Below are 10997 nucleotides of genomic sequence, written 5' to 3'. Positions count from 1 at the left end.
ACAAGAGGAGACATTGAGAGAGGCCAGAAAGCAGCACCGGGAGCACAGCGCCCCCTGTCTGGGAGGAGACACAGGTGCAGGCCTGAGCTCAGAGAACGGAGGGGATGGAGTGGACGGACAGGAGCTGTTGTGCAACATTTGATAGATTCTTATATTTTATAAAATGGAACTGTATTTATTTATTTACTTTTTTAAATCACGTGTCCGGGGTCTCCCTAGTTTTCGCCATTACAAATAACTTCTCCCTCTTTTTGAATTAGTCTGTAAGGCCCCTTTCACATTCCGCTTTTACTTACGTTCATGGTCTCGTCGGGGCATCCGTCTGAACCACCCCTCCCCCACCCCCCAAAGCGTGTTTCGGACGCATGCGCCGACAGGGCCATTGACTATAATGGCTCAGACTCCGGTAGCGTGTGCTCTGTCTTGCTCCATTTTTGGGCATGTACGCAGTCAACTACGTTCGGGTGTCCGCCTGCAGAAAACGTATATGCTCGAAAATGGTGCAAGACCGAACACACGCTACGGGAGTCTGCTTCTTTATAGTCAATGGCCCTGTCGGCGCATGCGTACGAAACATGCTTTGTGGGGTGGGGGAGGGGCGGTTCGGACGGATGTCCCGACGGGACCACTGAACATAAGTAAAAGCGCAATGTGAAAGGGAAAAAAACAAAGAGAAAAATTGTATGAAAAATACCCTGAATAATAATAAATAAAATGCAAGTGCTTAATAACAGGGTACTTAGTATATACATTTTTGCAAAAAGGTAAGAAGCCATCCCACCTCGTCACGGTGTACCCATCTGGGACGGTCCCTAACCAACTAAAGTTAAAAACATTTTCTATACCTGACTTGTGTCATGTCAAAACTAAAACTCCAATGTGAATATTAGCAAGTGGTCACCTGGGTCCTAGATTAAATACACAGCGCAGTGGGAAGCAAATTAATTGTTCAGCCTCAGTAAAGGGAGGGCTGTGCCCCTAACTTGCACTAAAGCAAGAGAACAAACAAAAAACTGAGATATAACAAAAAATCAGCAACCATGCAACACTACAAGCATGTAAATGCAGCCTCTAGACAGGAAAAAAACAAAGAGAAAAATTGTATGAAAAATACCCTGAATAATAATAAATAAAATGCAAGTGCTTAATAACAGGGTACTTAATATATACATTTGTAAGCGGGCGTTACTGCCAGATGTATGCCCTGCGATCCGCCTCCTACCTGCCGCATCCCCGGTGGGTCTCCTGAATCATAAGCCCTCCATGACATCATTCGTTGAGGTTTGATCGGCGCATGATATCACCACGGACGGTAATATGCAGAATATAATGCTCTGACAATATCGTTAGTGACATTTTAATTGCTGTGTATGAAAACATAAAGCTGTTCCCCCAGATTATCTCCACAGCTTCATATATTAAGCAGAGTTATAGCACGTCTATATGAAATGCACTGTGGAGAAATAACAGCGTCCTGTCCCTTTAAATACTGTGTGTTCCATGACACTGGTCAGCAGCCAATAAGATTGCTGGATTTGAATGTGGAAAAATAAACACAAACAAACTGTGACTCCTCCTCAGTCTATTGCAGACAGTGACCAGTGGAGTTGGATATTGGTGAGTAGCCGCCATCACATCCCCTGATGACCTGACACTGATTTATATCATCTTGATGCTTCTTTCCTGTTATCTGGAATCCGCTGATGATTTTATCATTTCACCTAAACTCAAAATACACGAGAAACCGGGCAGAGCAGAAAATTCTGCCACAACAGCTGCTGTCACCGGCCACTAGGGGACGCTATCAGTGTAATCTGTAGTTATTGGTGCACTGGGCTCCCCCTAGTGGCTGCAGAAACCAGAATTTTATCATTAGGTTACACAGGACACTGCTGCCAGTATTTTTTTATTGAAGCATTATTTACCACTAATGTCAGTGGGATTATTGTCCTGTTATTGGGGGTTCGACTCTATGTGCTGGTAATAAAGTCACTTTCGCTGTCATTTTTGTGGGGTTACCTGTATTTATTTGCATGAATAACATAGAAATCCATGTATGCCATATATCTTTATATACAGGCCCCAGTACAATCCAATGTACAATGTTTTCCATGTGGTATTACCTATACTGGAGACTACAAACACCCAGTAAAGACTTGATTTGATCATGTGGCCTCCATGTATGGGTGTAATGGGGTCCGATACCTGGGGGCCGCTAACTATGAATATGTGTGGGATCTGCAGTGTTTGTGTCTTTAGCAGATCTGTGACTATATCTTTTTGTATTCACAGATTTTACTATGGAGTTATCAATGCATGATATTTACAAGATGGCACGGAGCCGCAGCTCTATGGAGGTCCGCAGCTTTATTATACACAGACCCTCATCCTATTGTCCATCCCTGATGAGTGATAAGTGGACACTCACCGGATTCTGTTTTCTTTAGGACGTCTACCGCCGCCAGGACTGCGTCTTCGGATCTGGATGCTTCTCATGTGAGATTATTTTATATAACAAGAATTTCCAGTCAATCTGAGAATAAAGTGTCATTCCTATAATCCAGCATTTAATAATTCAGAACATGTATTAATCCAGCACAGAATTACAGCACATTGCAGATTCATCAGAAAGTCAGTTAGAAAATAGTTTTCCATAGTAATTTGTGTGATTTTCTGTGCACAGAATCATTCAGAATCCAGCAGGTCACAGTGGTTTGGGTTAAAGGAATTTTCCTGTAATTTTAAGGATTTAACATTGTATGATGGATCCCATTATCTGCTTGTGTTTTCTCTCCAGCTCATCCCAGCACCAAGGAGGAGGCGGAAAACCAGCTGCTCATCTACAGAACGAGATTCCTCCCATCACCGATCTTCAACATGGAGGTAACCGATCACACCGCATGTTATGTCCTCATGTTTTGTCCATAGATATAAAGTAACATTTCAGCAGACAATTAACTGACTCTTCTTTTCTCAGCGCCTGATGCCGACCAACCGCGAAACCCAGAAAAAATATCTTCCATTTCCTTTAGAAGAAAAAAGACTCGAGCTGCCATCAGTGACGCCAGAGCTGCCATCAGTGACGCCAGAGCCGCCATCAGTGACGCCAGAGCAGCAGAATGAAGAGGAGATACCGGAACCAATGGAGGTGAAAAACCAGGAAGAATATGAGAAAGAAGACACTAAGAAGACGTCAGAGCAGTGGAATGAAGTGAGGATATCCGAACCTATGAAGTATCGGGAGGTGAAAGACCTGGAAGAAGATGAGAAAGAATACACTAAAAAGACGTCAGAGCAGTGGAACGAAGTGAGGATATCTGAACCTATGAAGTATCGGGAGGTGAAAGACCTGGAAGAATATGAGAAAGAAGACACTAAGAAGACGTCAGAGCAGTGGAATGAAGTGAGGATATCCGAACCTATGAAGTATCGGGAGGTGAAAGACCTGGAAGAAGATGAGAAAGAATACACTAAGAAGACGTCAGAGCAGTGGAATGAAGTGAGGATATCCGAACCTATGAAGTATCGGGAGGTGAAAGACCTGGAAGAAGATGAGAAAGAATACACTAGGAAGACGTCAGAGCAGTGGAATGAAGTGAGGATATCCGAACCTATGAAGTATCGGGAGGTGAAAAACCAGGAAGAATATGAGAAAGAAGACACTAAGAAGACGTCAGAGCAGTGGAATGAAGTGAGGATATCCGAACCTATGAAGTATCGGGAGGTGAAAGACCTGGAAGAAGATGAGAAAGAATACACTAAGAAGACGTCAAAGCAGTGGAATGAAGTGTTGGTATCCGATCCAATGAAGTATCGGGAGGTGAAAGACCTGGAAGAAGATGACAAAGACACTAAAAAGAAAAATTCAGGAGCTAAACAAGCAACAGTGCAAAATACAACAGGAGTTCAGAACCAGCCAACAAAGAGAAAACGACTTCAGAACCAGCCGGCAAAAAGACAAGTTCAGAACCAGCCAGCAAAAAGACAACGGGTTCAAAACCAGCAAGCAAAAAGACAACGGGTTCAAAACCAGCCGGCACGAAGACGAGTTCGGAACCAGCCGACACGGAGCCAGATGAGCCGCCTGCAGTCCATGTTCAACTATATCAGCACCAATATCAGTGGAATAAGAAATACCATATGGAGCAACCTCCTCAAAGTGATGAGACGCTGATGGACTGTATGGCCCCATCATACAAGCTGTAAGAACATCAACAGCATAAAATTTGGTAAGTATAATAATAATTAACATAAAATAGTAATTATTAGGTTTAGAAATAGGTTATAAATGTATGCAAAATATTAAAAAGACATAATAGAAGCAGTAATATATCTAATATCATAATAAGAAGAGAAGTAACTCTAACAGTAATTGTATAATAATGATAATTAGAGCCATAAAAATAAGCAGTTTGATCCAGGGTCCTCGGACTGATCGCCTTTTCCCGGGGTCAAGAAGGAATTTTTCCCCCTGAGACACAAATTGGCTGAATGTGTCCGGGGGTTTTTTTGCCTTCTTTTGGATCAACAGCTTTAGGAATAGGAATCTAAGTTATAATTTTAGTAAAATATCAATATAAATGTTAGTAATAGTAATAATAAAATAGCAATAATCCAAAGATACCTAGAATAATATCTTACCGAGTAGTATAATAATAATAATAATAATAATAATAGAATAGTAATAGGATCAGTAAAATAGCAACAAACTAAAAATAGCATAAATATCAGTAGTAGTAATAATAATAGTAGTAAAAATAATATTACAGTATTTATAGTAATGACTAGAATAATTAGTATATAATTAATAGGTATTAGGGGATTTGATCCAGGGTCATCGGACTGATCGCCTTTTCCCGGGGTCGAGAAGGAATTTTTCCCCCTGAGACACAAATTGGCTGAATGTGTCCAGGGGTTTTTGCCTTCTTCTGGATCAACAGCTTTAGGAATAGTCATCTAATTAATAGGAAACAGAGAGATAATAGAAATATTAGTAATAATAATCATAATATTAGAAAGAACAAGTTAAAAAGGATAGAAATAGTATTTTAAAAAAAATAATATAAATGATAATATTACATTATTAGGAATAATATAATAACATAATAATAATAATAATAATAATAATAATAACAACATGATACATTATTAGGCACCAGCAAGTTTGATCCAGGGTTCTCGGACTGATCGCCTTTTCCCGGGGTCGAGAAGGAATTTTTCCCCTTGAGACAAAAATTGGCTGAATGTGTCCGTGGGGTTTTCGCCTTCTTCTGGGTCAACAGCTTTAATTCTAGTGATCTTATTCTGGTACTAGAGTAATGATAGTAATAATAAGTATAAAAATATTGTAATAGTAATAAATATGTTACTAGGATAATAATAAGAATATTATAAATACAATAAATAGGTTAGTGTAGGGCCCCATCTGATGAGGTCGCCTTGTCGTTGGCAGATGGGCTTGCACATTGTGTTTAAAATGTGCACTAAGAACCTCACATTTATAAGTATAGTAAATATGTCAGTAATACAAGGTAGAATATTATAAATATAACTTTGTGTCATCTTCTTTATTTTCCTGCAATAAAGAAATGCAGAAAATCAAACACATTTGGAAACATTTGTCTTACAATGTAGCAATAAGATGCATGATCTAGATGTCGCCCACACATGCTGCTGTGTAGCCCTAAACTAAAGTGTATCATTGGTGGCCGATCAGCCATTAATTGTGAGCTATGGAAATGAAGGGTCCAGTTGCTCTCATCTGCATATTGTCTTATAGGCAATGGGACGCACACTGTGCGCTTACAATAGCCAATCATGTCTGTTAAACAACCGCTGATCGGCCACATCCAATTGATCGTCCATCGTTTGTCTTTCTAGACCGGCCAACCATCGCACTTCCAAGCGTACAGAATACGGTTGGTACACATCGATTTGCATGACCTAGTATATTGGCCATGTCCATAATCTGTGGCCGCTAGACGCCCTGAGAACCGTCTCCTTCCTCTGCGGATCTTGGGGCTCTCAGATTACTGATGATTTTCCGATAACTGACGAGCTCAATAGACCGGATCCTGTGCTTCGATTCTCAATAACTCAAGCACAGAACAATCATCAGCACAATCATCTGTCACCCGATGGACAACATTTTGCTCCTTAGTCGGGTGACTGGCGGCCTATTTATTTAGCCGATAATCCGGAAATGAGCTTTTGCTTCATTTGTAAATTTGCCAGATGAAGAAGTCTCTGAGCTCCAAGAGTAAATATTTTTTGGATTGGCCGATAGAGAAAACTTCTGTCTGTTTTGGCAGAAAAGTATTTACAGTAAGAGAAGAAGCACAAACTTTACAGACAATCAAAGCCCAATGGATCCACTTCACCTTGCAGCAGAAATTGGCATAAATATAGCAGATATCTGTATCAGCTGATGGCTGCAGTAGATTTCAGTCACTGGTGTGAACGCTGCCCGAGATGCGCTAAATATATCAAGAGTCATCGATCTGCAACAGATTTGATGCATCTTATTCCTTCTTCACACGTCAGTGATTTTTCTCATACACAAAAAACTCCCCAGTTTCATCCAGGTAAAATGTATCTTTGTACCGTGTTAGCCAGGAGATAGAAAAAAATTGTTTAAAAGAACTGAGAGTCCTCAGTAGTTGATCCGAGTTTCATCAGTATTTTCCATCAGAGTCATCAGAGTTTGGTCAGTAGCAGCTTAATAGGTGGAGCTGAACATCTCATTTTTTTCCTTTCTATTTGCATATTTAAAGTGAAAAAGAGCATTGCATTGCCTACAAGTCTCCTTATACTGACATAGCTCACTCCCCAATGAGAAACTTTTTTCACTTTAGACTTCTCTGCTGGAAAAATATTTTTTTAACCTCTTACCGACATTGGACGTACTGGGTACATCCTGCCTTATGTCAGTATAGAATTATTTGTCTGTGGAAGAGAAAGCGCACATAAGGTCTTACCAGGTATGAGATTTCACAAGTAAGGTGCCAAAGGCACACTCATCTGCTGAAATTGTGTCAGGCACAACTCCTATATGCACATATATCAAATGGTGGTCAGCAGCAGCCCCGAAGAAAGGATTAAAACAATGGTAATAAAAGAGATCCGGGTTTAATGCTGTGCTAGAAACCACATCAATCCAAAAGAACAATATCATTATTATTGTTCTTTAGTCCTGATGAAGAAGACAGATATGTCTTTGAAACGCGTTGACCTGCAGAAATAAAGGAAAAGGGATTTCATCACACACCTTTGGATTCATGTGGTTTCTAGCGCAGCATTAAACCCGGATCTCTTTTATTCCCATTGTCTTATGTCAGTATACTCACTCCCAGTTGCCGGCTTGAACAACTGACATGTGCGGCTATCAGGCACAAGTGGATACGCACTCCACTCACGCCTATTAACCCCTTGCACCGTATTGTCAAAATGTGACAACAGTGGTGTACATCCAGCCATGGTAAGCATTCACTTACCCGGCGCCATCAGAAGTCACGTGATGTGATCATGTGGATCCAATGGTTGCCATGGTAGCACAGGGTCATGTGACAACTCCTGTAGCTATCATGAATTAGTTCCTTTTACACACAGCAGAGCGCCATGTGTGAGAGGAGAGCTGCTTTTCTGCAGATCAGAGCAATGCTGCTGCGATCTACAGAATTAAATGAGCGATCAGACTGCTGATCCTTATAGTCCCTTAGAGGGACTAGTAAAATAAAATGAAAAAACTAAAAGTTCAAATCACCCCCTGTTTGCCCCATTGATAAAAAAAATTGTTAAATTGTAAAATTGTTAAAAAAAAAATATATACACATACTTAGTATCGCCACATTCAGAAATGCCCGTTCTATCAAAATATAAAGTCAATGAATCTGATTGTTTAACAGCACAGCGTCAAAAAAATTCCAAACGCCAAATTTTTGTTTCTTGGTCACCGCAAATGTTGCACAAAATGCAATAACAGGAAATCAAAACGTAGCATCTGTGCAAAAATGGTATCATTCAAAAATATCAGCTCGAGACGCAAAAAATAATCCACCACTGAGCTCCAAATCCTGTAAAATTAGAACGCTACGGTTTTCAGAAATTGTAGCAAAAATGCACCACTTTTTTTGGCCAAAATATGTTGTGTCATGAAGAATCTATTCCTCTTTTAATGCATCCCATTATTTTATTTGCTTTGGCAGCAGCTGCCTGGCACTAGTCACTAAAGTTCAGTTTGTTGTCAACTCTTACACCCAAGTCTTTTTTTATTGGAGTTTTATCCAGTGTTTTACTATTTAGCACATAATTGTACATTTTGTTTCCTCAGTCCAAGTGCAGAACTTTACCTTTACGTACATTAAACTTCAATTCCTATTTCTCTAGTCCCTTCCACGACAACATAGGAGGTTGTCTCTCCCCGAACTTGCGGGCTGTGTGGCTCCCCGGCTGGCGTCCTCCCTGAGCCGCTGACTGCCTCCCGTATGCACGCTGCCGATGCGACCCGGAAGTGTTGCTGTGGGCGGGACTTCCGGTTCTCGCACCCTTCCTTTATGGGCACTTCCGGTCGCAGAGGCAGCATGACAGACACGCCGTCGGCTACACGGCCTGTCATGGGCCAGATGCGGGAGGCGGGGAACGATACCTGTCACTGGGGGGGGGGGGCAGGCCTTTCTGCATAAAGGCTGCCTTGAAGACATCAGAATCACGGTAAGAACGTCTGCTGTGCGCGCTGAAATGTCTTCTCCTGCATCTGCAGAGCCCAGTGTTCCCCCTGCCACAGTAAGTAGGAAAGGGGTGGTCCCTTATGCTTGTTTTCAGGCTGATATTGATGGCTCCTTCTGGTTTGTGTTTTCCAGGAGGACAAGCCTGCTAGAAAATATGACAAGTCTGACAAATGTGACAAGTCAGAGAAGTCTGAAAAATCTGATAAACCTGAGCGCTATGAAAAAACTGAGAAGATTAAAAAGTGCCCAGTCTATGTAAAAAAGCACCCTGCGGCCTGGGATAAGAAACTTTGCCAGCAGTGTACGGACCAGATTGTTAGGGCTGAACAACCGTCCCTGGTAGACAAGCTGCGGTACATGATGAAACAGGAGATTCAGGCCTCACTAGCCTCCCTCCCTGCTGCTGGCCCTTCTCCCACTAAAAAGAGGAAACTCCAGTCAGCCCCATCTGATCATGAGGGTGCCCCTGATTCTGCCTCGGATAGTCCCGACGAAGGTTCTTCCTCCGGGAGGCCTGACCGGTCTTTCCTTTTTCCCTTAGAAGATTTGGGGGATCTTATTGAAGCAGTTAGAACTATGGGGTTAGAAGACGAGCAGGTCCTTCCTTCCGTTCAGGATGAAATGTTCACTGGCCTGGAAACCACTAAACAAATAGGGTTTCCTGTCCATGCTAATATTCTGGATCTTATCTCTCAGGAATGGGAATTTCCTGAGAAGCGATTCAGGAGTGACCCCAGAAGCAGATTTCCCCTGGAGACTTCTGGGTTGCATTGGGAGGTCCCCAGGGTGGATGTACAGGTGGCCAGGGTTGCTAAACAAACGGTGCTCCCCTTTGAGGATACTTCCCAGCTTAGGGATCAGATGGATAGGAAGGTCGAGAGCCTCATGAAAAGATCCTGGGAGGAGTCATCTTCTACCATTCAGGCCAATATTGCCTCCACTTGTGTCTCCCGGTCCCTCCTTAGGTGGCTCGACCATTTGGAGGCTTATATTTACCAGGGTACCCCTAGGGATGAGTTACTGGTATCCCTTCCCTTACTTAGGAAGGCTACCAGTTTTTTTGGCGGCTACCTCGGTGGAGTCGGTCTGCCTGGCTGCCAGGACCTCAGTCTTGTCTAACTCTGCCAGATGAGCTCTATGGTTTAAGGCTTGGAGTGGGGACTCCACTTCCAAAATGAGACTTTGCTTTCTTCTGTTTAAGGGGGACTTAGTGTTTGGGCCTGCCCTGGATGAAATTCTGGACAAGGCAACTGATCGTAAGGCCCTGCCGGATCCAAAACCCTCCGGGAAACAGTCCTTTCGTCCCTCGATGCCTCAGACCTCCCAGCCCAAGGGGTAAGGGAAGTCAGGCTGTTGGAGCTACCCTAAGGGAAGAGAGAGAAACCTTCTCATACCTTCCCATCAACAACGTCCTCAGCATGACAAACAGTGACTCGGCTCGGGTGGGGGGACGACTCTCGGCCTTTCTTCCCCAGTAGCGGACCATCACCACCTGCCAATGGGTCCTGAAGATCGTCTCAGAGGGTATATTGATAGAATTCATCTCCCCCCCTCCACCGGGCCTCCGAGTCACGGCCCTGTCATCACAGGGTTCTCAGGATCTCCTGTACTCAAAGATACAGGAGTTAATGCATTCAGGGGTCGTTTCCCCAGTCCCGAGTCAGGAAGGAGGGGTAGGGCACTACTCCCGTCTCTTCCTTGTCAAAAAGCCGTCTGGAGACGTCCGGATTATCATCAATCTGAAACATCTCAACCAGCGGGTCAGATACCGGCGTTTCATGATGGAGTTCGTGAAATCTTCTATCCCACTAATAGGTCTGCACCACCAGATGGCCTCAATAGACCTGAAGAACGACTACTTCCATGTGCCCATCAATCCTTGTCAGAGGCAGTACCTCAAATTTGCGGTTCTGCGCGGGGGGAACATGCTTCATTTCCAATTAAACGTACTTCCCTTCAGGATCTCCTCGGCTCCAAGAAACTTTTCAAAGATCATGGCAGAGGTAGTCGCCTTCATACGATTGCAAGGTGTCTGTTTGGTTCCATATTTGGATGACTTTCTTCTCGTAGCTCTCTCCGCTCAGACCCTCCGGTACCATGTGGTAAGGTAATTAAACATTCTTCAGTCCTTGGGCTGGATCCCCAATCTCAAAAAGTCCCAGCTGCAACCCTCCTCCACTCGACAGTTTCTCGGGGTTTCTGTTGGACTCCGACAGACAGGCATCTTTTCTCCCGGAGGACCACAGGTTGACACTACTAACCAAGATCTCG

Source organism: Anomaloglossus baeobatrachus, chromosome 8 (genome assembly GCF_048569485.1).
Source record: "Anomaloglossus baeobatrachus isolate aAnoBae1 chromosome 8, aAnoBae1.hap1, whole genome shotgun sequence".
Taxonomy (NCBI): Eukaryota; Metazoa; Chordata; class Amphibia; order Anura; family Aromobatidae; genus Anomaloglossus; species Anomaloglossus baeobatrachus.
The sequence above is the reverse complement of the archived record's forward strand: the minus strand, read 5'-3'. Positions refer to the sequence as shown.